Source organism: Myotis lucifugus, unplaced genomic scaffold (assembly GCF_000147115.1).
Source record: "Myotis lucifugus unplaced genomic scaffold, Myoluc2.0 scaffold_69, whole genome shotgun sequence".
Lineage (NCBI taxonomy): Eukaryota > Metazoa > Chordata > Mammalia > Chiroptera > Vespertilionidae > Myotis > Myotis lucifugus.
This window is the reverse complement of record NW_005871117.1, coordinates 4,421,859-4,447,206: the sequence shown is the minus strand read 5'-3', so window position 1 is coordinate 4,447,206 and position 25,348 is coordinate 4,421,859. Positions and strand designations below refer to the sequence as shown.

The 25,348-nt window shown below is 38.0% G+C and overlaps 1 protein-coding gene across 4 annotated transcripts in view; it reads left to right on the top strand.

Annotated features, from left to right (window-relative positions):
* The window catches only part of MCU (mitochondrial calcium uniporter), a 183,554-nt gene that overhangs the window by 20,440 nt on the left and 137,766 nt on the right, over positions 1-25,348 (top strand). The gene's annotated exons all lie outside the window — the stretch shown is intronic.

Genomic DNA, 25,348 nt, shown 5'->3' with positions numbered 1-25,348 from the left:
CCATATTAGGGCTGCTTGTTTTCCCTGCTAGCTGTAAGGCACAGTCTATTTTGTTTCCCTTTATTCATCCCTGAAGTAAAAGCAAAGACTCAGTTATTTAAACCACAAAAATTTGATTTATTGGAGAGTTGACTTTACTTGAAGCTTGGATGCTCTTACTTTATTGTTTAAAGATAACTAGGGTATTGCTTTTTAATGATTAAGTACTTACAGTGTATACTCAAAAGGTTAGATAAGTTGGAATGGAAAAGGAAGTCTGAGCCTTGTTCATAATGTCATTGCTAGGAGCAAAACCAAAATCAGGATAGATAGAATGCTTCCCCCATATGACTATGTATCTAACTCCATAGATGAAAAGAGTGTATATGTCTGTGTATATGTATGCATGTGTGGGCATATAACAGCTCTTAAAGTGCATTTTGATTGCATTCTGAGAGGAGTTTAGCAAGTCTTACAATCTGCAGATTATGATACTTTCAAATGGACCACCAACTTATAACATACACAAAAATAAATTCAAAATGGATTAAAGACTTAAATGTAAGATGTGAAACCATAAAAATTTTAGAAGAAACCATAGGCAGCAAAATCTCAGACATCTTACTGATACATCTCCTAGGACAATGGAAACAAAGGAGAAAATAAACAAATGGGACTACATCAAAATAAAAAGCTTCTGCACAGCAAAAGAAACCATCAACAAAATAACAAGAGCACCCACTAAATGGGAGAACTTATTTGCCAATGATACATCTGATAAGGGGTTAATCTCCAAAATTTATAGGGAACTCATACAACTTAACAAGAGCAAGATAAACAATCCAATTAAAAACTGGGCAAAGGACCTAAATAGACACTTCTCCAAAGTGGACATACTGATGGCCAAAAGGCATATGAAAAAATACTCAAAGTCACTAATCATCTCAGAGATGCAAATCAAAATGACAATGAGGTACCACCACATACCTGTCAGAATGGCTGTCATCAACAAATCAACAAATGACAAGTGTTGGCGAGGATATGGAAAAAAGGGAACCCTCATACACCGCTGGTTAGAATGCAGACTTCGTGCAGCCACTGGGGAAAACAGTATGGAATTTCCTCAAAAAATTAAAAATGGAACTCACATTTGACCCAGTGATCCCACTTCTAGGAATATATCCTAAGAAATCACAAACACCAATCAGAAAGAATACATGCAGCCCTATGTTCATTGCAGCATTATTTACAATTGCTAAGATTTGAAAATAGCCTAAGTGCCCATCAGCAGATGAGTGGATTAAAAAACTGGCATATCTGCACAATGGAATACTATGCAGCTATAAAAAAGAAAGAACTCTTCCCATTTACAACAGCATGGATGGACCTGGAATGCATTATGCTCAGTGAAATAAGCCAGTCGGAGAAAGATAAATATCACATAATCTCACTCATTTGTGAAATATAATGAACAACATAAACTGATGAACAAAAATATATCCAGAGACATAGAAGCATCAAACACTGTTGAACCTCAAGGGAAGGCAGGGGAGGGTGGGTGGGTGGGACGAGATCAACCAATGAACTTATATGCATATATGCATAACTCATGGACACAGACAATAGGGTGGTGAAGGCGTAAGGTGGGGGACGGGGGTGGGCTGGGAGAAGTCAATGGAGGAAAAAGAGGACATATGTAATATTTTCAACAATAAAGATTTAAAATAATAAAAATAAAACGTATCCAGGAAATTACACACACACACACACACACAAAGAAAGAATAAATTTTATTTAAAACTTTTGGATTTTCAGGAAAATGGTGAAGATAGTACACAGAATTTCCATTTATTTCCTATACTAGAGGCCTGGTGCACGACATTTGTGCACTGAGGGGTGTGGGGGTCCCTCAGCCCGAACTGCACCCTCTCCAATCTGGGATCCCTCAGGGTGGCCCTCTCCAATCCGGGAGTTTCTGTCTGTCTTTGCAATCATATGAGTGAGTTGTCTGAGACCCCAACTCAGTTTGATTTGTTGCTCACAAAATAAGAGAGGCATTTTTTTTTTCTTTGCTTCATTGGTGGAGATTTCCTGGAAGTTTTAGGATATCTTCCCTTTAATTTTTCCTAGACACTCTGATTTTACTTATGTCTCTCACCTTTGCTTTCCCTCCATCCCCCACTGCAACAGTAACTTGCTCCAGGTTCACTTTGCTCTAGTGTCTAGGAGATCCGTCTGCCACCAGAATGCTACGATTCCTAGAATTCCTGGTGCTCCCGCGCTCTGGGCTTCCGCTTCCCGTCCTGGGGCTGCCACCAGAATTACTATTCCCAGAATTCCTGGTGCTCCCCGTGCTCTTGGTTTTCCCTTCCTGCCCTGTCTCCGTCCCATGGCCTCCCACTGTGCCAAGTCCTCCAAGCCTCCAGCTCTCCCTCTCTGCTCTCCCTCTGGCGGCTTGGGGAGCCAAGTTCCCCAAGCCGCTCCACTCTCTGCTGGCTCTCCTGCTCTGCTCTCCAGCCTGTGGCTTGGGGGAGTGACCGAGGGAGCCACGTCCTCCCAAGCCGCTGGCTCTCCGGCTCTGCTCTCCGCCCGGCGCCTGTGTATGCAAATTAACCTGCCATCTTTGTTGGGTTAATTTGCATACTCCTGATTGGCTGGTGAGCGTAGTGGAGGGGCGGTCAACTTCCATGTTTCTCTTTTATTATATAGGATTATTAACATCTCACATTATATGGTACATTTGTTACATTTAATGAACCAATATTGATACATTATTATTAACTAAAGTCTCTATTCAGATACCTTTAGTTTTTGCCTAATGTCCTTTTTCTGTTCCAGGGTTAAATAAATGTTTATTAGCATGATCACTGATATAGAAGGCATCCACCTGGAGGTTACACTAATTCTGAAGTCCCTTTCAATTTGTGGGAGTATGATTAAATGACTACAGTCTTAACTGTTGCAGAATTCTGACTGGTAACAGTTGCAGTCTGTAACAAGTCGAGAAAGCGGTTACTTTATTGATAGTAATGGCTCTTAAATAGTTTTTTTCTGAATTTTTAGCATCATCAGTTCTAGGAAAGACAAGACTGTTATTGTCATAGGCTAAATTGTAGGTGAAAATAATCTAAAGTAAATTGCCTTCTTTGGAAGCAATGTGGATCAACTATTCTACTTCAATATGTTTACCCTCCTGAAAGTAGTTTTTGAAGCCAGCACTTTCTTCAAAATTTAATCATTCAAATTTCCTTATAAAGATCTTAAAATATTTCTTCCATAAAAGTTCATTTGTTATTTACTAGAGTTGAATACATTCATGTCTATGACTCAGCAGTTCCACTACTAGATTTATACACAACTGAATTGTGTGCTTATACTCACCAGAAGACATGGACAAAAATATTTATGGCATGGCTAATTGTAATAGTCCAAACTGGAATTTTTCAAATGCCTATCAACAGTAGAATGGGTAAATAAGTTTCTGGTACAGTCACACAATGGACACTGAATACTGATCAGAATGAACAAACTGTAACTACATGTAATAATGTGTGAACTTCACAGATGCATTGCTGAGCAAAAGAAGCCAGACACTAAACGTGAATACATTATGATTCTTTCACAAACAGGTAAAACTAATTTGTGGTGTCAGAATTTAGGAGATTGATTATCCTTGTTGAAGGTTGGGGAAAGTGTTTAGAATGGGGTCTGAAAGGCCTTCTAGGGTGCTAATTATGTTCTGTTTCTTGTTTTGGATACTAGTTTCATGGGTGTGTTCCCTTTGTGAAAATTCACCAAGCTTATATAATTTTCTGTATTCATGTTATTCTTCAAAGAAAAGAGTATACAAAAAATTAGTAATTCTGCAAAACGTATACAAAATTCACTGCTAAAATTGAAGGGATATTTGGAGAACTAACTGAACATGTTAACCTTATATGGTTTCCGAATTATAGGATTATCAAAGTGCCATTGTGTTACTGGAGCTGTTACAGTCTTATTTATATTATAAGATGAATAAAGTAGGTGGTGCTAATGGCTGCTTTTTACTGTAATCAGGATTTGGGGATGCCTCAGAAAAGCCCCCCCCTCCCCCCAGTCTCTATGAAGTAGAGTCGCAAGTCACATTATCCACCCATTCTTTTATTGTCGTAAAGACTGATAAGCCAAGTACTTGGATATATTACTGTTTTTATGTTAGCTGCAATTTCTCTTTCCCACTGATTGTCTTTGTTAGATCAGTGAGTGAGCTTCCGTCTTGCCTCTCTGATATTCTACATCTTCTTTGGCTTTATTAGTAAAGGCATCACTTTAAACCTAACAAGAATGTAAAGTCCTTTTCCCAAGCGGAGCCCCTTTTTGGATCTTTACTGTTTTTCTTTCAGTTACTTTAGTTAAAATTATTTTTTTGGTTCTTCTCCTTTTCCTTTGTAATGCTTTCCTATCCTTTTTTTTATGTGGTAAAATATATATAACAAAACTGACCATCTTAACCATTTCTTTTCTAAAAAATTAATTAATTTTTGTTAATCCTCACCTGAGGATATTTTCCCATTGATTTTTAGAGGGAGTGGAAAAGAGGGGGAGAGACGCAGATAGAGAAACATCCACGTGAAAGAGACATATCGATTGGTTGCCTCCCACATGGCCCGACCAGAGCTGGGGATTGATCCTGCAAACAAGGTATGTGCCCTTGACTGGAATCGAACCCAGGACCCTTCAGTCCTCAGGCCAACATTCTATCCACTGAGCCAAACTGGGTAGGGCATTTTTAAAAAAATAAGTTATTTATTTATTTTAGAGGAAGAGGAAGGGAGAGGGATAGAGAGATAGAAACATCAATGAGAGAGAAACATCGATTGGCTACCCCCGCACGCCCCCCCTACTGGAGATCAAGCCCGGACCCTGGGCATGTGCCTGGCTAGGAATCAAACCTGTGACTTCTCTGTGGGTTGACACTCAACCACTGAGCCACACTGGCTGGGCATTTTAACCATTTCTTAAGTATACAGTTCAGTATCCCACCGTTTTATTTACTAACTAAATCCTAGATGGAGCCTACCTTTGTCATCTCACTTATGTTGTATTTTGTATTTCCGTTATCACCACCTTTACACTAGTTTAAAACTACTATTTTCCGTGTTCCTGGACTTTTGTTTAAATAGCGACTCAACTTCTAGTGTTTCCTCTGTCTGCAGCCAATACATTCTATATCTTCCTGCCAGATTTCTTTCTACAATTTCACTTACAAAATCATTTTTCACACAAAACTTGCCACTACCTATAGGATTTAATGCAAATTCCTTAATCTCATATTCAAGGCCTTCTATAATTAAGTTACAATCTATCTTTCTCTCTTTAATGATAATGTTGTTTTTTATAACCAGTAACCGCTTACTAACTTCCAGGTTGTGTGAAGCACCTTGCATGCATGATTTTATTTGATTTAGTCCTATAAAGTAGGGACTGTAATTGCCACTGCTGAGGAAATAGAGGCTGGAAGGTTCTAAGTAACATGCCCATAAGTGAAGGAACTGGGAGTTCAAATATATGCCTCCATATTCCATAGTTGTAGATTGTATCTTGCAGTGCTCCTGAATGCCTTGAATAGGCTAGTCCCCAACCATTGAGCATTTCTACCTTTACCTGAGATCTTTTATTTCGTAGATCCACTGCCCATAAGGCCCTTACTTGTTTCTTTCTTCCTCTCTCACAATCTCATACCATCCATCCTTCAAGGCCTAGCTGAAGTCCCATCTATTCAGTGATTTTTTTCCTCCCTTTCCCCAATTTATAGAATACTCATTAGCCCAACACACACTTTGTACTTTCACTGCCTTAAATCTGTATCTTTTATATCTGGATGATTCAGTTTAGACTTTAGATTGTAACCTCCTTTAGGTTGAGGGCTTGGATTATAGATTTTTTTTGTATTTCCTGCAGTGCCTTATATTATAACAGGTGCTTAATAAATGTACTAGTATCTGTTTATCCTTTGAAATGATAACAGAACTGTTAATAGCTAAGATCTATGATGCTCATCTAAGACTTGTTTTTGTGTGCTTTACAAATCCAACTAACAGTCTTAATTCAGAACCAGGAATGATATATTTAGATTAGCGCTAGATATCATTGAGTTGTTGGCAGGAAGCTTGCTTACTATTGCCACATACTGATTCAAATTAGAACAGCTCTTCATATCCAGAATTGGACTTTTTCTCACAGTCTCACCACTGGCACTTTGGTTTAGGCCACCACCATATCTAACCTAGATAGTATCAACAGCCTCCAAATTAGTCTCTCTGCTTTTGCCATTTGTTTTCCATGATCAGAACTCAAGTAATGGGAGTAATGATACCAGGTAGAAGACTACCCTTCCAACAGCTTCTGATCTCACTCAAAGTAAAAGACAAAGTACTGCTTAACGGTGGGGATATGTTCTGAGAAATATGTCGTTAGGTGATTTCATTGTTCGAACATGCTAGAGTGTACTTACACAAACCTAGATGGTATAACCTACTACACACCTAGACCATATGGTATAGCCTATTGCTCTGAGGCTACAAACCTGTACATCAACGAAAGAGAAAATGACGCAACCAAGAGATGCTTGGTAAACATGAGATATATGAGGCTATTGCCTGCAAAACATAGGCTCATTGGCTAGGACTACAGTAAACTTTTAAAATTTATTTTATTTATTTTTGTTAATCCTCACCCGAGGATATTTTTACCATTGATTTTTTAGAGACAGTGGAAGGGATGGGAGGAAAGAGGGGGAGAGACAGAGAGGGAAGAGGAGAGGGAGAGAGAAACATCGATATGAGAGAGAGAGACATTGATTGGTTGACTCCCGCATGTGCTCCGACCAGGTAGGTGCCCTTGACTGGGAATCAAACCCGAGACTCTTCGGTGCACAGGCCAATGCTCTAACCACTGAGAAACACTGGCTTGGACTATAGCAGGCTTTTGTTTTTATAAATAGAGTACACTCTAAGATAATAAAAAGTATAGTATAGTAAATATGTAAGCCAGTAATATTATCATTTGTTATCATCAGATATTATGTGCTGTACATAATTATATATGCTACTAGAGGCCTGATGTACAAAATTTGTGCAAGGGGTTCGCCCCCCACCTCCGCGGCTTCGTCCGGAAGGTCGTCCAGTCAAATTAGCATATTACGCTTTTATTATTATAGGTACTTTTATAGGACTGGTAGTAGGTTTGTTTACACTAGTATCACCACAAATGTGAGTAATGTGTTGTGCTATGATACTAACATGGCTATGACATCAGTAAGTGATAGGAATTTTGTCTGTCTGTTAATCCGCACCTGAGGATATTTTTCCATTGATTTTTTAGAGAGTGTGGAAGGGAGGTAGAAACAGAGAGAGAGAGAGACATTGATGTGAGTGAGACACATCAATTGGTTGCCTCCCACATGAGCTGGGGATTGAGCCTGCAACCGAGGTATGTACTCTTGACCAGAAAGTCCCAGGCTGATGCTGTATCCACTGAGCCAAACTGGCTAGGGCAGGTGATAGGAATTTTCAGCTCTATTATAATCTCACTAGAGGCCTGGTGCACGAAACTTGTGCATGGGGGAGGGTCCTCTCAGCCCAGCCTGTACCCTCTCCAATCCAGGACCCCTTGGAGGATGTCCGACTGCCGGTTTAGGCCCGATCTCTAGGATCAGGCCTAAACCGGCAGTCAGACTCCCTCTCACAATCCTGGACTGCTGGCTCCTAATTGCTCATTTGCCTGCCTGCCTGGTTGCCCCTAACTGCCCCCCCTGCTAGCCTGATCGCCGCTCACTGTCTCTGCGGGCTGGCCTGATCGTCCCTCACTGCCCCCCTGCCAGCCTAATTGCCCCTAACTTCCTCCCCCACCGGCCTGGTTGCCTCTTACTGCCTCCCCACCCCCGCCGGCCTGGTTGCCCCCAACGCCCCCCTCTGCCAGCCTGGTTGCCCCTAACTGCCCTCCACCCGCACCGGCCTGGTCGCCCCTTACTGCCCGCCCCCGCCGGCTGGTCGCCCCATGAAGCCTGCTGTCCAGTCATTTGGTCGTCCCTCACTAACCCCCCTGCCGGCCTGGTCACCCCACGCAGCCTGTTGTTCATTTGTTTGGTCGTCCCTTACTAACCTCCCTGCCTGCCTAGTCGCCCCACGCAGCCTGCTTGTTCAGTCGTTTGGTTGTCCCTCACTAACCCTCCTGCCAGCTTGGTTGTAGGCAGCAGCTTGTGAGGGCATGAGGGTTAATTTGCATATCATCTCTTTATTATATAGGATTAGGCCATTGCCATTTTTGCAGTCTGTTGTTGACCAAAATGTCATTATGTGGTGCATTACTGTACCTAAAGTAGCCCATAGGCAGCAATGTGCTGATAAACCAGATTTCCAGAGGGAGAAAACCTCTTATTTGTAACATTTGCCTGTTTCTGTGGTATAATTACTCCCATTATGGAATTCAAAGTTCTAGAATGTATAATAATCTGCTTTTCAGCTGGTTACCCTCCAACTCCAGCTTACCACTGCTGAACATTTGGCTCCCCATCCGGCCCCCCAACTGCTGCCACTTTCCCCCTTGTCCACTCCAGACAGGCCAGATGTGCAGTACCTCACAGGATCTTTGTATTTGCATTTTTCTACAACTAGAATGCTCTTCTGAATATATGCAGGTTTGCTTATTTCTTATCTTTCTCAAATATCTTCTATGATCTGCCAATATAAATTTGCAATCTTTCCCCATCTACTCAACACTCTCCTTTTCCGTTACATACTCTGCTTTATTTTTTCTTGGCTTTTCCAACATTTCATATGTTATGTATTACTAGCTCTCCCTTCCTGTCCTCCTCCATTATAGGAGGAACATTTTCTTCACTAGAGAATCCTTAGCACCTAAAAGAATGCCTAATGACACAGTCTCTCAAGTAGTGGTTGAATGAATTAATATGTACTTATTTTAAAGATGCAGATTTGAGTGTATTTCTCCATTTGGGAACAAACATTCTTTGTATGGAAGGAATTTTTATTTTATTGGTTCTTGAGATGATTTATAATATATACTACCGTGTTTTTGTACTTGTCTGATGTCTGGCAATGCATTACTGCTTTTTCTAGGCAGTGTTTTCTGTAGGTGGGGATAATCGTTATATTTCTGTTGAGACTGAAAAAGAATCATTCCATTTTGTTTGAAATGAGAATATCTGCAATACATACAAATAAATCACTTTGGTCCTGTCATTGGTAATTGCAACTCAAAATAACTGTTCACTTAAGCTCCTTATGAGGAACTCCACAATATTTATGGTTAGACTTACATTTGGTAGTATGTGATTCTTACAACAATGTCACTGAGTTTTAAGATCTGTGGAAGTAATGTGAAAATGGAATTTGTACATTTTATTTGAAGATTGAAATGAGTTTATGCAGACATTTTTCTATATAAATATTAAAATTTATAGACCAGTTTAGCATACTGGTTTATTATACATAAAAAGGTGTATGACCTCTCTTGAACTAGATGTTGCCTTTCCCCCTTGATCTCAGTTGCTTCCTTTTTCTTTCTTGAAGTGGAATTCAGCCTTCCACTTGACTTAGTCTAGGCATAGACAACCATTACAACGAAGTAGCAAGATTAAATTGTAGTTACTGTCAGTTTTCTTTTTTCTACAAGTAAAATTTCAGTGTAATTAGAGTTGAAATTCTGATAGCTGGAGTTACTTTTTAAAAATTAATCTTTTGTTGAGTAGTAATAATAACACATTTTTGTTTGAGGGTTTGAATCACAGAAGTCAGAAAAGAGAGTAACTTGAACTGAAAACTGTCACCTCTTCCTAATAGACAATTAAAAACTGGAGAAAAAAATCTGTTTCTTTTTTATAAGTGTGTTACTTTGAATGACATTTTAACTAAAATTTGTAATATATCTTCAAGACTTGGACATGGAGAAAAAGTCCCTTTCTCTTATGAAGGCTTAATTTCCTCTGTTCTGTCACTTATGTCTTCAGAAAAATGTTTATCTTCTGGGTATTTTTAAATTAAGGCTTTATTTTTTTAGAGCAGTTTATGATTCACAGCACAACTGAGGTGTTTTTTTTTTTTTACAACTACACTTTTATTTATTACCAGACAAATTTGTCAGAGAGAACGAAGATAAACTTAGTCTTCTGCTGTGTATATGGTGCTATGATTTTTTTCTAACACATTTAGAATTATTATCCATTTTAAAAGCTCATATCTATATGTTAAATCTTTATCATAGAAAAAGTAAAATATACAGAGAAATGGAAGTAAGAAGAAAATGTTACTCAGAGACAACCATTGTTAACATTTTTATATTGCCTTCCAGACATTTTTTATGGTGTTTATCTTGCCCCCCCTTTTTTTTTTTTAAATAATCTTCACCCAAGGATATTTTTCCCATTGATCTTTAGAGAGAAGGGGGGAGAGAGAGAGACAGAGAGAGAGAGAAAGGAAGAGAGAGAAATATTAATGAGAGAGAAACACATTGATTGGTTGCCTCCCTGCATGTGCCCTGACTGGGACTGGGGATCGAACCTGCAACCAAAGTACATGCCCTTGACTGGGAATTAAACCTGTGATCTTTTGGTCCGACGGCTGATGCTCTAACCACTGAGCAAGTCAGCAGAGCTTATCTTGCTTTTGATAAAAGAATTGTTCATTTTTATGTATAGCATAAAACTGTATGACTATATTTTGCTTCCTTTGCTTAGCATGTATCAAATATTTAACGAAGTTACCATGAACATTTAATGGTAGCATAATATTCAAAAGACTGGCTGTATCATTGTTTGTATTTACAATACAATTTTCAAAATAGATTTTATTTTATTAGTGGCACACTCGAGAGTTTTAAAGAATAAACCACCTTTCCAAACAAGTCTCAGGAAAATTGAAAAAAAGCCACGCAAAATCCAAAATGATATTCACCTCATGAGCCTTCTGTAATGTGTTACTGTGTGAACAGAATTGGTTACTGCCCTGGGCCTCTAGTAAAATATAATTCTATAGCCTTTTTACAATTATTAGTTAGAGGATTTGCTAGGTTCTTAGAAGACTTTATCTGAAGAGTTAACTGCATAAAATTGTCTTTTTGTGCTCTGAGTGACTGTGTTACTTTAGTACAAAACAAAATTCTTTCCTCAGTGTTTTAATTTATGTACTCAATATGAAGGTAGTATTCAAGTAGACTGGATGGTAAATGGAATTGAGACAAAATTTTAAATTTGACTTTGAGGATAGGGTTAAGAAATAAAGGGCATTTTGATAATAGATTTTAACCTTTAAATTGAGCATTCGCTTGGTTACAAAAGGATAATTATCAGAATCTCTCTCTCTAGTAGTCTCTCAACTTGAGCAGATAAATATAGAACATCAGTGTTCAGAAGGGAACTGCTGTAGAAAATGTGTGGGTAGCTGTTGTAGTTTTTACACAGCAGATATCTAGAATAAAGAATATATGGAAGTGCTCATTGAGGATTAGTGTTTTTGAAACATCAAATACAACATTTCCAAGTCTAGCATTCAGAACCATTCGTAATCTTGCCCATTTTGCATATTTAAGTATTTCCCACTGAGATCCAACACTTTTCCTTAACCCTGTTTTTTTTCTTTTTGTTTGCCACACTTACAGTACCATTCATTTGTTCTCATCCTTTAAAAGTCATATAGCTCTTCTTCTACACTCCTATGGAAAGATCATTACAGTCCATCTTTTCTTGTTTTTAATTGAATTTATTGGGGTGACATTGGTACACAAAACCATACAGTTTTCAAGTGTACAACTCAACAGAATATCATCTCACATTGCATCGTGTGCTCATCGCCCAAAGCAAAGTCTCTGTCCCCTTTGCCCATCTCCACCCCCCTTTCCCTCTGGCTATTACCACACTGTGGTCTGTGTCTGTGTGTTATATAGATGTTTTTGTTTGTTTGTTTGTTTGTTTGTTTGTTTGCTTAATACCTTCACCTTCTTTCATCCAGTCCCCCTAACCCCCATCCCCTCTGAGCTGTCAGTCTGTTCCATGTATCCATGCCTCTGTTTCTATTTCGTTTGTCAGTTTATTTTGTCCTTTAGATTCCACATGTAAGTGAGATCATATGGTATCTGTCTTTCTCTGATTGGCTTATTTCATCTATGTATATAAAAGCCTAAGTAACCATTCGACCAGTAGCTATGACCGGTAGCTATGACACACACTGACCACCAGGGGGCAGACACTCAAGGCACAGGCATGGAAACATGGGACAGACTGATGAATCTCAGGGGGAGAGGGAAGGGCAGGAAGAGATTAACCAAAGATCTTATATGCATACTAGAGGCCCGGTGCACGGATTCGTGCACTGGTGGGGTCCTTTGGCCTGGCCTGCGGGGATCAGGCCAAAACTGGCAGTCCAACATCCCCTGAGGGGTCCCGGTTGCGAGAGGGTGCCGGCCAGGCCAAGGGAACCCACCAGTGCATGAATCTGTGCACCGGGCCTCTAGTTTAGTATAATAATCTCCAGATCCATCCATTCTGTCAGATTATTTATGAACAAGTAGTATTCCATTATGTAAATGAACAACAGCTTTTTTATTCACCCATCTACTGATGGACACTTGGGCTGATTCCAGATTTTGACTATTATAAATAACACTGCAGTGAACATAGGGATGCATATATTCTTTCAAATAAGTGTTTGGATGTCTTTGGTTATACAGAGGCAGGCAAAAAAAAGTAGGTTTATAGTTTTAATACAAATAAAGAACACAATAATAAATAAATAATAATACAAGAATAAATTCTGTCTTGCATATTTACAACCATAAACAGAATTTATTCTTGCATTATTATTTATTTGTATTATAACTGTAAACCTACTTTTGCCAATCCCTGTATTCCCAGATGTGGGGTTGCTGTGTCAAATGGCAACTCCATTTTTAATTTAGGAAACTCCATACTGTTTTCCACAGTGGCTGCACCAGTCTGCATCCCCACCAACAGTGCATTCCACATCCTAGCCAGCACTTGTTGTTTGTTGACTTATTGATGGTAGCCATTCTGACAGGTATGAATTGATACCTCATTGTGGTTTTAATTTGCATTTCTCTGATGATTAGTGACTTTGAGCATCGTTTCAATACTCAAGTGCCATCCCCCTCATGAACACTCTCTGACTTCTCCAGTTCACATGAGCCTTTTTAGCTCTTAACTCCCATAGCACCGTTATTTTAAATTTCTTCCACATGGTTCCTAAGAATATATTTATTTAGCACTAGAGAGTATTTGTTATTTTTTGTTGTTTTGTTTTTGGGTTTTTATTGAGTGCCTTTGTATGTGCACACTATTCTAAATACTGGGTACATGGGGATGAACAAGATAGATAAGGTGCCTGTCTGTCCTCATGGAGAGACAGCTATTAAATAAATAATAAGAAAATAATAGTAAGACATTTATGAAGAATGAATCAGATATTTTAGTTGTAAATGGCAGGACCCACTCTGGTTAGTTTAAGCAGAAAACATATTTTTAAAGGTTATTCGATAGCTCACAGAATCTTTGGAGGAAGCCAGAGAATCAGTCTTGGGTTCTAGTTAGCCAGGAACAATGCCCAAATTGTACCACTAATCTACATCATTGGACTCTACTGCTTTTGCCACTGGGAACAGGTATTGGAATTCACACTGTCCTGAGGATGAGATGCATCTGCTAGGATCTTTGTCATTTCTCCTACTGAAATAAAGCTGATATATATCTAAAATATCCTTCAGAATGGATTCCATATGGTGCCTCTATTATATCACTTGCTTCCCAATTGAAATATCATGTGGATGTGTGAGGTTGGCAGAACCTAGGTCACTTACCTGCTCCAGTTTTCAAGAGAAACTGGTAAAGTGAATATCTGCCCTTTATCTTGGGGAAGCAAGAATTATGAAATGAGAAATTTTCCAAATGAGGAAGGCTATTTAAGATGCCAAGTAATTAAAAGCCATGGGAAATTTGATATGGTAGAGAGTGATTTCAGGGTCAATTTACATTTGAAGAGTCAGAGAAGGCCTCTTTGAGGTCAAGATACTTAAGCTGAGCCCCAAATGACAAGGAGAAATCCATGTAATAAGGGTGAAGAATAGTTCAGTTGAATAAATAGGTGAAAAGGCCCTGGTTTGGGACCAGGATTGGGGTTTGGGATGGGATGAGGTTGGCTTATTGGCGGAACAGCAAAATGGCCAATGTTGCTGGAGTGCAGTAAGTTGGAGGGAGCGTAATATGAGATAACGTAGGAGAGAAGGGTTTTGTTTTGTTTTGTTTTGTTTTGTTTTGGGCACTCAATTTCCTTTTCTTTCCCTGAGATGTCCTATTGAGAAGTTTGAGGGCACTCATTTTATTTCATTTTCTTCCCCTGAGGTGTCCTATTGAGAGAAGGGATGTAATTATAAGTGTGGAGAAAAAAAAAGATATTTCTGAGTTATTAAACCCTAAGAGCTATTGGATATCATGGAGTGACTAAAATTATTTGTATGCCATTTATGAGGAGAACAGCGTGAGGTTTCTAGCAAGGGAATACTACATGTCAGGAGAGTAGTGGGACGAAGCCTTCTGTTTTCATTCCAGTGCCCCGGGCTGCTTCCCTCTGGATGCCAGCAGGCACTCGGGCTTTGCTCCGGCCCCGCGGCTTCATCCAGAATGACGCCCGGAAGGATGTCCAGTCTAATTAGCATATTACCCTTTTATTATAGATTATTGACTATATTCCCTATGCTATACTTTACACCCCATGACTATTTTGTAACTACCAATTTGTATTTCTTAATCCTTTCATCTTTTCACCCAATCCCCAACAAGCCTCTCCTCTAGCAACCATCAGCCTATTCTCTGTATCTGAGTCTGTTTCTATTTCATTTGTTTATTTATTTGGGTACGGTATTTCTTTGTGGTGATGAAAATGTTCTGAAATTAATGCAGAATTCGGTACTTAAAATCACGTAATTGTATGCTTTAAAAGGATGACTGTTAAGGTATGTAAATTATATCGCAATAAAGCTGTTAGTAAAAAGAGAGATTTTTATCCTTTGTCACTGAAGTTAAGGATAGCCATAGCCTCCACTATCCATTCCATGGGTGCTCACTGATAAGAATACCTAGAATAAAAGACTCTAAGTCAGAGAAGTTAGTAATTATTATTTTCTCATAGGCTTGTTCTCTACACATCCTTGATTATTATTATTTTTTGCCATTTAATAAGAATGATACAGCCCTAGGCAGTGCTAAATGGTTAGAGCATTGGTCCGGACACTGAAGGGCCACAGGTTCAATTCCTAGTCAAGGGCATGTACCTGGGTTTCAGGTTCCAGCCCCTGTTGGGGCACATGTGGGAGGCAACCAATCGATTAGTCTCTTCACATTGATGTTCTTCTCTGTGTGTGTGTGTGTGTATGTGTGTGTGTGTGTGTATCCCCCTCCCTCTCTTCCACTCTTTCTAAAAATCAATGGGAAAAATATTCTCTGTGAGGATTAACAACAAAAAAGAATGATACAAATGATTTTTTCCCCTTTTGAACACTCTAAATAAACACAACCCAATATAACAGTAAAAGAAAATCACAGCTGTTTTCTGAGTGCAGAAAACAAAAGAAGCTCTAAGAATATATAAAAAGAAAGTTTAGAGATAGAGTATGCTTCAAACCCAATTAAAAAAAACATACCATAAAACACTGGATGGCTAATAGAGCCCTTAAAATGAAAGTTTATAAGTATAATATTCACATATTCACAAAGTGGCACACCCTACAAACAGTAAAAATTGCATTCAAATAAAGCAATCTGTTCTATGTGAGACCTCCATTTCCTGGATGAGAAAAGGGAGTCTACAGTTTTCATCAAGATTCTAAAAATAGAAGATAAGATAAATTCCCAACAACGATTCTACATCCATTAGTCAGTACTCTTTGAGTTACCAACAGAGCAAAACAAACTTAACGTGATTTAAACACTATGGAAATGCACTGTCCATACATGAAGGACCAGAGGTAGAAGTAGCCTTAAGGCTAGTTAATCTGGCAGTTCCACATCTCCAAGGGTCCAGGATGTGTCCCCCTTTAACCTCACTGGCTGATTCTTCCTGTGGTTTCTAAAATGACACCCAGGCCCTAGCCAGTTTGGCTCATTGTTTTTTGGTGTTGTTTTTTTAAATATATATATTTTTATTGATTTCAGAGAGAAAGGGAGAGGGAGAGAGAGATAGAAACATCAACAACAAAATTCTATTCTGTTAAAACCACCCAATATCTAGAAAAGAGAGAGGAAAGAAAGGAAATGCTACCATATGAGCTTTTTTTGATCAGAAGAGTCAATTAAATGAGAGGGGTGGTTATTGTCTGTCTTTTTTATTTTAGCCATGCTAGTGAGTGTGTAGCAGTATCTCATTGTGGTTTTGCTCTGCATTTCCCTAATGACTAATGATGTTGAATATACTTTCCATTTTTATATTTCCTTTGAAAAAATGCCTATTCAAATGCTTAGCCCATTTTTAAATTGGGTTGTTTGTCCTTCTGTTGTTGAGTTGTAAGTGTAGGGATGCCTTTTTAAAGCTTTACTTCCTTATGAATTTATCATCCAGTCATTTTCAATCTGATAACTCAGAATCTTTCCCCAAAGAAGGCAGTTATGTGTCCTTTTCAGTGTCTTTTAGCTTTTTAAAGTGCCAGTCATAGTAAGTCATGTGTATTTTTAAAAAATTGAAATGGAGATTGTTGATGCACAAAGACAGATAAGTGAAAGAATTTATAAAGCACAACCAATATAGATCAAATGTATTAGGATCTGGTGAAATGAATTAAATCCCTTTAATTCCTATGGGAAGCTGATTGAACAGAGAAGGCATTATAGCCAAATATGTCAAACAAATGCTGTTGGTTTCTAGCACACTCCTTCAGTACACTCCCTCACATAGAATATAAGAAACATTTGTACCTGGTACTGCAAGGTTTCGTACCTAACATTTTGATTATGTATTTGTTTTACCCTCCCTCAAAAGGAATTTGGGTATTCAAAGAATTCCTAACTGGTTTAACTGGATCATAAGAATGCTTTACATAGCTATCATATGTACCATCTGTTATAATAGCAAATGACAGCTATTAAGTATATTCTTAGCTTGATTAAATTACAGCAGAGCATCCATGATACCAAAATTGGCCTTTTGGTTTGTTTCTACATTTACTGGGTTTAATATGAGTGTAATTTTTTAGTAAGAGCATTTATACCTGATTAATATTAAATGGAAAAAACCCACACAAATAGAATATCTGTAAAGAGTGCTGAAAGAAAGGTAGAGAGGATTGAAAAGAACACAGGCTGTGGTGCCAGACAGGGTTTCTAAATCTACCATTTTCACCTTAGTGACCTTGGACAAGTTGCATTTATCTTTCTAAATGTAAGTCTTCTCATATATAAAAAGGGATGGATAAAATCTACCTTGTAAAGTTGTTGTAAAGGTAAGATGAGACAATGTATGAGAAGCATATAAGCTAGTGCTTAATAGGCACTTAATTGATGGTACCTGTAATACATTATATATATATATATATATATATATATATATATATATATATATATATATATGACAAAATTTAGTCTTATTTAGCTGAAATTGAGGACCTATCAGTCTTGACAAATATTTCTAATCATTTAATTTCATAGAAGGTAGATAAAGCAAACCTGGGCCTACTTTTTAAAAAGGAATTAATTTTTTTACTATAATGGTAAAATATGCTTGCTAAAGAAAATTTGGAAAATTATTTTGAGAGTTACATTTTAAAAATAAACAGAAATCTGTGAACAGAGGCTTTATATTGAATGTAGTCCAAGAAGGAAAGAAAAATCTCACTTGTCCAGTTAATAGTAACAGTATTAATTGGAAATTATGAGTAAGAACTGGAGGAGGATTCTTTAAAAACTGATGCATACTACAAAAGAAATTCATTGCTTTACTAAGACATTTACAAAATACCAATGGGGAGGATATGCCATCAAGAGTGACTTTGAGTATTATCAGAATGGGCTCAAAACGAGATGAGGTTTCTAAAGTTACTAAGACAACAAAAGTGTTTTTTATAAAACTGGCACAATAGGAATGTATAAGAATGGGCTTGCTATTTATACAAAATGCTGTTAAAACAGGTGACAATGAAAGCATAATTCCTTACCTCTTATTCACATTTCTGATAATGAACCTCTTTTGACTTGAAGGATGGAAAATGACACCAATAAAGGGTAGTTTAAGTCTGAGAATAGTGAAGAGCCTATAAGGGAGCATAGAGTTATCTCAGAAAAAAAAAAGCCATGGTACCCAGAATTTACATATATTATCTGTGGTCTTTGAGAAATCTTACAAAATGAGAGAAGTACTAGAAGCTTGAAGATGAGTCTTCTGAAAAAGAGTAGAGAGTAGATTTGAATACCAAAGAAAGACTGGTGACATAGGCAGAATTCTAGAATGGATGATTAAAAATGGATTTTAAAAAGTGTATATATTTTAAGGAGGAAGTAATATTTGGAGCATACCCTAATTTCTTTACAAATAGGGTTGTGAAACTAGTGGAGTGAACTGCTTTATGCATGCTGTTCCATATGGTAGTCACTAGCCACAGGTGATTTGAAATGTGTGTAGTTTGACTTGAGATGAGCTGGAAGTGTAAAATACACATCAGATTATTTACATGTTGGAATGATAATATTTTAGATATATTGTGTTAAATAAAATATATTAAAATTAATTTACCTGTTTTTTTAAAACTTTTATTAATATGGCTATAGACTATTTAAAATTAATATGCATAATTCACATATTGGAAATATATTGGGCAGCACTGTGCTTCAGGAATAGTAATAGTTACTAAGTTTATTTTAGAAAATTTATAAATTAAGGTCTTGGATATTGAATCAAGGTTATAACAATTTTCTTATAAAAATGAGGATTTTACATTCTTTTAAAAAATTTATATATAGATCTTTATTGTTGAAAGTATTACATATGTCCCCTCTTTTCTCCCATTGACATCTTCTAACCTACCTCCACCCCCACCCCAAGCATTCACCACCCTATTGTCTGTGTCCATGGGTTATGCATATATGCATACAAGTTCTTTGATTGATCTCGTCCCTCCCACCCACCCACCCTCCCCCTGCCTTCCCTCTGAGATTCTACAGTCTGTTCCATGCTTCTGTGTCTCTGTTTTGTTCATCAGTTTATTTTGTTCCTTAGATTCCACATATGAGTGAGATCATGTGATACTTATATTTCTCTGACTGACTTATTTTGCTTAGCATAATACTCTCCAATCTCTCTATGCTGTCTCAAAGGGTAAGAGAACCTTCTTTTTTACTGCTGCTGCATGGTATAAATGTTCCACGGCTTTTTTATCCACTCATCTACTGATGGGCACTTGGGCTGTTTCCAGATCTTAGCTATTATAAATTGTGTTGCTATGAACATAGAGGTGCATGCAATCTTTCTGATTGGTGTTTCGGGTTTCTTAGGATATGTTCCTAGAAGTGGGATCACTGGGTCAAATGGCAGTTCCATATTTAATTTTTTGAGGAAACCATACTGTTTTCCATAATGGCTACATTCCCACCAGCAGTGTACTAGGGTTCCCTTTTCTCCACATCTTGTCATTTGTTGATGGTAGCGATTCCGATAGGTATGAGATGGTACCTCATTGTCGTTTTAATTTGCATCTCTCTGATGATCAGTGACTTTGAGCATTTTTTCATATGTCTCTTGGCCGTCTGTATGTCCACTTTGGAGAAGTGTCTATTTTGGTCCTTTGCCCATTTTTTAATTGGATTGTTTGTTTTCCTTTGGTTAAGTGGTATGAGTTTATATATTTTGGACATTAACCCTTTATCAGATGTATCATTGTCAAATATGTTCTCCCATATAGTGGACTCTCTTTTAATTTTGTTAGTGGTTTCTTTTGCTGTGCAGAAGCTTTTTATTTTGATACAGTCCCATATGTTTATTTTCTCCTTAGTTTCTTTTGTCCTAGGAGATGTATCTGCAAACAATTTATTACAAGTCATGTCTGAGATTTTGCTGCCTATGGTTTCTTCTAGGATTTTTATGGTTTCACAACTTACATTTAAGTCTTTTATCCATTTTGAGTTTATTTTTGTGTATGGTGTAAGTTGGTGGTCTAGTTTCTTTCTTCTTTTTTTTTTTTTTTGCATGTATCTGTCCAATTCTCCCAACACCATTTATTGAAGAGACTCTCTTGATTCTGTTGTTTGCTCTTGCTTCCTTTATCAAATATTAATTGAGCATAATGGCTTGGGTCAATTTCTGGGGTCTCTGTTCTGTTGATTGATCTATATGCCTGTTCTTATGCCAATACCAGGCTGTTTTGATTACAGTGGTTTTGTAGTATAACTTGCTATCTGGTATTGTGATCTCTCCAACTTTGTTCTTCCTTCTTATGATTGCTGCAGCTATTTGGGATCTTTTTTGGTTCCATATAAATTTTTGGAGTATTTGTCCTAGATCTGTGAAATATGCCATTGGTATTTTAATAGGGATTGCATTGAATCTATAGATTGCTTTGGGTAGTATGGACATTTTAATGATGTTAATTCTACCAATCCATGAATGCAGTATATTCTTCCACTTGTTTATATCTTCCTCTATCTCTTTTTTCAATATCATGTAGTTTTTTTTAAATACAAGTCTTTTACTTCCTTGGTTAAGTTTATTACTAGGTATCTTACATTTTTTGTTGCTATGGTAAATGGGATTGTTTGTTTTGTTCCTCTTTCTGAGAAATCATTATTGGTGTATAAAAAAGCCATGGATTTTTGGGTGTTGATTTTGTATCCTGCTACATTGCTAAATTCCTTTATTAAATCTAGTAGTTTTTTGGTGGAGTCTTTAGGGCATTCTGTGTACAATATCATGTTATAAATAGACTTATTACTAAACATCCAAAGAATTTTAATAGAAAGAATGCATGTGTCTAATGGTATGATGTTCTAGTTGTAGTGACTATGGTAACAGTGAACAGTGGGGAATGGTTGCAGTAGGCAGACACTTTTGTTCAGCATTTTAAAAATTAATTATTTTTTAAAAATTAAAATGTTAATTTTGAGATAGTTATAGGCATACCTCAGAGATATTGTGGATTTCATTCCACACCACTGCCATAAAGTGAATATCACAATAAAGTCATGAATTGCCTGGCTGGTATGGCTCAGTGTTTGAGCATCGGCCTATGAACCAGGAGGAATCACGGCTTGATTCCCAGTCAGGACATAAGCCAGTTTGTGGGCTTGATCCCTAGAGGGGGGCGTGCAGGAGGCAGCCAATCAATGTTTCTCTCTCATTGATGTTTCTATCTCTCTATCCTTTTCCCTTCCTCTATCTAAAAATCAATAAAATAATAATAAAATTTAAAGACAATAATTTTTTGGTTTCCAGTGCATATGAACATTATGTTTACACTATTGTAGTCTACTAAGTGTGCAATAGCATTATGTCTAAAACACAATATACATACCTTAATTAAAAATGTTCTTTTGCGCCCTGGCCTGTGTGGTTCAGTTGGTTGGAGTGTCGACCTGTACAACAAAAGGTGGTGGGTTTGATCCCTGGTCAGGGCTAGTGTGGGAGGCAACCAGTTGATGTTTCTCTCTCACATCGATGTTTCTCTCTCTCTCTCTCTCTCTCTCTCTCTCTCTCTCTCTCTCTTCTCCCTTCCCTCCCTCCCTTACCCACCATCTTCCTCTCTCTAAAAAAAGTAACAAAGGAAAAAATACCAAATTAAAAAAAGGTTTTCGGTTGTTGTTGTTGTTTTTTTTGCTAAAAAATGTAAACCATCACCTGAGCCTTTAGTGAGTCATAATGTTCTTTTGCTGGTGGAGAGTCTTGCCTCAATGTTTGTTGCTTTTGACTAATCAGGGTGGTAGTTGCTGAAGGTTGGGGTAGTTGTGGAAATATCTTAAAATAAGAAAACAATGAGGCTTGCTGCATCAGTTGACTCTTTCATGAATGATTTCTCTGTAGCATGTGATGATGTTTAATAGCATTTACCCACAGTAGAACTTCTTTCAAAATTGGAGTCAGTTCTTTCATATTCTGCTACTGCCTTATCAACTAAGTTTATGTAATTCTAAATTATTTGTTTTCATTTTAACAGTCTTCACAGCATCTTCAGAAGGAGTAGATTCCATCTCAAGAAACCACTTTCTTTGCTCATCAGTACATAGCAACTCTTCACAAGTTAAAGTTTTATCATGAGATTGCAGTAATTCAGTCACATCTTCAGGCTTTACTTCTAATTCTAGTTATCTTGATTTTTCCACCACATTTGCAGTTACTTCTTTCATTGAAGTCTTAACCCTCAAAGTCATTTATGAGGATTGGAATCAACTTCTTCCAAATTCCTGTTAAGGTTACTATTTTGATCTCTTCCCATGAATCATGAATGTTCCTAATGGCATCTAGAATGGTGAATCTTCCCCAGAAGGTTTACTTTGTCCAGATACATCAGAGGAATCACTATCTTTGGGAGCTGCTGCCTTCCAGAATGTATTTCTTAAATAGTAAGACTTGAAAGTTGAAATCTCTCTTTGATCCTTGGGCCGCAGAATGGATGTTGTGTTAAAGGTATGAAAACAACATTAATCTCATACATTTCCATCAGAACTTGGGTGACCAGGTGCATTGTCAATGAGCAGTAATATTTTGAAAGGAATCTCTCTCTTTTTTAAAGCAGATCTCAACAGTGGCCTTAAAATAGTTAGTAAAGTATGTTGTAAATAGATGTACTATCAGCCAGGCTTTGTTGTTTTGTTATTGACCACAGGCAGATTTGACTTAGCATAATTTTAAGGGCTCTAGGACTTTCATAATGGTGAGTGAGCACTGGCTTCAATTTAAAATCGCCAACTGCATTAGCCCCTAACAAGAGAGTCAGCTTGTCCTTTGAAGCTTTGAAGCCAGGCATTGACTTCCCCTCTCCAGCTATAAAAGTCCTAGATGGCCTCTACTTCCAATATGAGTCAGTCTCTGTTAGCTTCATACTTTTCTTCTGCAGTTTCTCACCTCTCTCAGCCTTCATACAATTGAAGGGAGTTAGGCCTTGCTCTGGATTAGGCTTTGGCTTACGAGACTGTTGTGGCTGGTTTGATCTTTTATTTAGACCACTAAAACTTTATCCATATCAGCAATAGGCTGTTGTGCCTTCATATTATTCCTGTGGTCACTATAGTAGCACTTTTAATTTCCTTCAAGGATTTGTTTCTTTGCATTCACAACTTGATTGTTTGGCATAAAAGGCCTCTTTTGGCTTTAGACATGTCTTCCTCACTAAGTGTAATCATTCCTAGTTTTTTATTGAAAGTGAGAGATGTGCCACTGTTCCTGTCACTTGTACACTTAGAGGCCATTGTAGGGTTATTAATTGCTTGATTTCAATATTGTTGTGTCTCAGGAAATAGGGAGCCCCGAGGAGAGAGAGATAGGGGAATGGCTGGTTGGTGTAGCAATTGTAACACAACATTTCCCAATTAAGTTCACCATCTTGTATGGGTACAATTCATGGTACCCCCAAACAATTACAATAGTAACATCAAAGGACACTGATCATAAATAATCATAACAATGATAATAATAATGAAAAGTCTGAAATATTGTGAGAATTACCATAATGTGTCACTGAGACATGAAGTTAGCATATGCTGTTGGAAAAATGCCATTGGTAGAATTGCTTGACACAGGGGCCCCACAAACCTTCCATTTGTAGAAATCACAGTATCTGTGAAGCACAATAAAGAGAAGCACAGTGAAATGAGGTCTGCCTTTACAGATTCACATGCAGTTGTAAGAAATATTGCTGAGCTCTAGTGTGCCCTTCCTCATTTCCCCCAATGGTAACATTTTGCAAAACTGTAGTACAATATTCCAACCAGAATATTGACATTGTTCAATCCACAGATCTTATTCCATTTTCTCAGTTTTACTTCTCATTTGCATGTATATGTGTGTTTATTTAGTTCTATGCAATTTTGTTACGTGTATAGGCTTCTGTATCCACCACAACAGTGAAGATACTTCACAGTGTCATTACTACAAGGATCATTCCTTTTGTCCTTTTATAACCACGTCTATCTTTTCCCTTCCTACTCCCTAACCACTCCCTGTCAACCATTAATCTGTCCATTTCTATAGGTTTGTCATTTCAGGGATGTTATATAAATGGACTCATACTGTGTGTTACCTTTTGAGATTGCCTCCTCCACCCCCCAATCAACATGTATTAACCCTTTGAGCGCCAACCAATATCCTAGGAACTATGCTAAAATTGCCAAAGCATTTTTGCTGATTTTACAGCAGTTTAGGAAAAAAAATATGAATCGCAAGTAAATGAAGTTACGTATTCAATATCTTCCACAAAATCGTCATCTTCACAGCAAGAATTGACATATTTAGCAATATCATCATCACTAATAAAAGCAGACTTAGAACTGGACACTGCTGGAGGAGCACGATAGCGCTCCCGGCACTTTTGGGGTTAATAGTTCATTCCTTTTTTCTTTATTGTGGTAAAATATATGTAACATAGTATTTATTTTAGCTATTTGTAAATGTACAATTCAGTAACATTAAATATATTCACATACGATGTATCCAGCATCACTATCTGTATCTAATACTTTTTCGTCTCCCCCTCCCCCCACTATAGCAATCTCTATATATAAAAGCCCAGTGACCAAACAGCAGAACGACCAGAACGACCAGTCAACCAGTTGCTATGACGTGCAATGACCACCAGGGAGCAGACGCTCCATGGAGGAGCTGCCCCCTGGTGGTCAGTGCGCTCTCACGGTGGGAGCGCTGCTCGGCTGACTGGGATAAGTGGCTGCTCCTGCAGTGGGAGCAGCCGCTAGCAGGCCCAGGGTGAGGCCAAGTCTCTGTACCTATCAAATACCTGAGACAATCCAGACTCTGGCCTGACCCCACCAGCTGATGCAGGCCCTCTAAGGTGTGTTCTAGAAAGAGTGTGGGGAGCTGGCATAGGCAGATGGCAAGAGGGGACATGACTGTGGACCCCCTGAGGAGGCTGTCCTGATAGCTGAGGATCCTGGAGCACGGCTTCCCTGAACATCCCCAATGGCTGACCGGGATGAGTGGCTGCTCCCACTAGCAGGCTGATCCCCCCAGGCCATGCCCCCACCAGTGCACGAATCTGTGCACTAGTTAAACAATAATTTTCCTCTCCCCATTTCCTAGTAACCTCTATTCTTCTTTCTGTCTCGTAACCTCTATTCTTCTTTCTGTCTCGTAACCTCTATTCTTCTTTCTGTCTAGGA